Raw genomic sequence first — 2,500 nt, 5'->3', positions numbered from 1 at the left:
CAAATGTAAAAAAAATATCACATACACCGTTTCATACATACATCCACACACTGCAGGTGATAACTAGTATTCTTAATGTAAAAACGGAAAGAATTAAGAAACATTATTTGAATATAATTATAAACATAGCCTACTATACTGCACATTGATTATAATAGACAGATAAGATAAGAACCCACCCCACACACGCGGATTACTTGATTAAACAAGAGTAATAAACATATGTTCTCAAATAAAGCCATTTCACATATTCGCTTTTAAAAACATTGCAATTAATTATTACCTCGTAATTATTAAACAGAAATATATTTAAAATATGGACGTTAGCACTAGACATATTCCATTGTACATTCATCCTGCATATTGCACATTATTCCTCCTACATATTGCACATTCATTATAACCAATTGTCACGTTTTTAAGCTCAGTACACACACACACACACACACACACACACACACACACACACACACACACACACACACACACACACACACACACACACCACAACTAGAACAAGGTACACAGGGACGTATGTGTTTACCCAACTACCGGGTGAAGCTTTGTCAATACTGACATACCAAATGCTGCGAAAAAACAACAACAAAAAAACAAAACAAAAACGACAACAAAAAACAACAACAACAAAAACACACACACACAAAAACGTAAGAAAATAAATCAAACAAAATAAGATAAAGAAACAAGTAAGTCACTAAATAATTAAAGTAATTACAACATATATAAAAATAGGCCACGTTCGGCGAATTTGCGTACACACACACACACACACACACACACACACACACACACACCCTCTTCCCCACTACTTTCAGTTTCGTTTCAGTTTCCGAGCCTCAAAGAGGACGGTTACTGCCTTCGAACAAAAATCCATATAGGCACCAACACATCTGAAGGTAGACAAGCGGCATAACCCATCGTGCTTAATCAGGCCTTGAGTGCATGCATACATGACACATGTTTGTCTTCCTATCAGAGCCGTGGTTTTCTTCAACAGAATTTTGCCAGAGAACAACACTTAACGTTGCCGTAGGTTCTTTTTCAAAACTGCGTGCTGCATACGGGACCTGTTTATCGTCTCATCCGCATGACTTAGACGTTTAGTTTTTTAGTTTTTTTCCCCCCCAGTCAAACTTAGGAGAAAAGGCGAGACAGAGATTCAAACCCAGACCCCAGTGGAGTACTGTATTGGCAAATACGCGTCTTACCCATCCTGCCACCTCCCTTACCACCTTCCTCACACAGACATACACACATACATACAGTTCACGCTCAAGTTTCTAGTCCCACAGGCCCAACTCGCGCGCACGCACACACACACACACACACACACACACACACACACACACACACACACACGTACACGTGAATGCATAGTTCTGGAGAACCATCAGTTACGGGAAGCAATCCTGTTTTCCTAACTATACAGCATAAAAAAAAAAAAAAATGGTTTGCTCCCTTCGTAACACGAGTTCCGTTTTCCTGCATCCTGTGCCACATTTGCTTCTGTCTGTGTGGTTGCTTCTCCTTCTGCTGCTGCTACCACCACCACCACAGCCGTGAATGCCTGCCTGCATTTTTTCCTTCGGTATTTAGGGTCTTTCCCACCAAATGATGATCAATATTTTGGTTCGAAGGTAACTGAATTTTAATTGACGTCAAGATTGCAGTTGCTGACTGCTTGTGCCTTTTATTATTATTATTTTTTTTTAACTCTGTTGGAAAGTGTCACAAAGCGACAACTTCAGATTCGCACACCTTTGCCGGTGGTTGACTGTCGAGCAGTCATGACAGTTTCCGTTCAGCCTAACAGTGCATGGACTGTAGAGAGCAGACAAGTAAGATAAAATCCTCTATGAGCAGTGGAAAAATATTGAAAAACAAACAAACAAAACAAAACAAGCAACAACAAAAAAACAAAACAAAACAAAACAACAACAAAAAAAACCAACCCCAAAGAAAACAACTTTAAAGACACTTCAGCCACTTCAGGGCAAAAATTCAGCCCCGTGCAATGTAAACATTAATGTGTCAATACAGACAGTGGGTTGAATTGTGACACGAATCGTGTTTATCTACCTCGCTAGATAAATTCATGGGATAGGAATGCATACATACATGCATTGAGGATCTCGCCAGCGTGGCGTGGCGGACTAACAAGTTTCACTCAGCACACAACAGTAAGGAAACAAACTAAAAGAAAGAGGCCCCCTGACCACTCTCTTTTCAGTGATCATCACGAGCTCATGAAGAGGGAAGCGAAGGACAACATCGGTTGAATCGGCGCAATTTATTTCGTCTGCCCGGCTGTGTCTACGATCAACAACAGCATGTTGATTTGATTAATTAATTAATCAAGTGAAAGACACACACACACACACGCACGCACGCACGCACGCACACACACACACACACACACACACACACAAATAGTGGAGACGAAAATACAAGTGCCGATGTAAACCGAAAATTCTCGGGA

General features: G+C 40.5%; 1 protein-coding gene across 2 annotated transcripts in view; it reads left to right on the top strand.

Moving 5' to 3' along the window:
• Window positions 1-2,500, top strand: part of LOC143289258 (uncharacterized) — a 38,330-nt gene that overhangs the window by 17,376 nt on the left and 18,454 nt on the right. The window lies entirely within an intron of this gene.

The sequence above is a fragment of the Babylonia areolata genome, chromosome 13 (genome assembly GCF_041734735.1).
Source record: "Babylonia areolata isolate BAREFJ2019XMU chromosome 13, ASM4173473v1, whole genome shotgun sequence".
Lineage (NCBI taxonomy): Eukaryota > Metazoa > Mollusca > Gastropoda > Neogastropoda > Buccinidae > Babylonia > Babylonia areolata.
The sequence above is the reverse complement of the archived record's forward strand: the minus strand, read 5'-3'. Positions and strand labels throughout refer to the sequence as shown.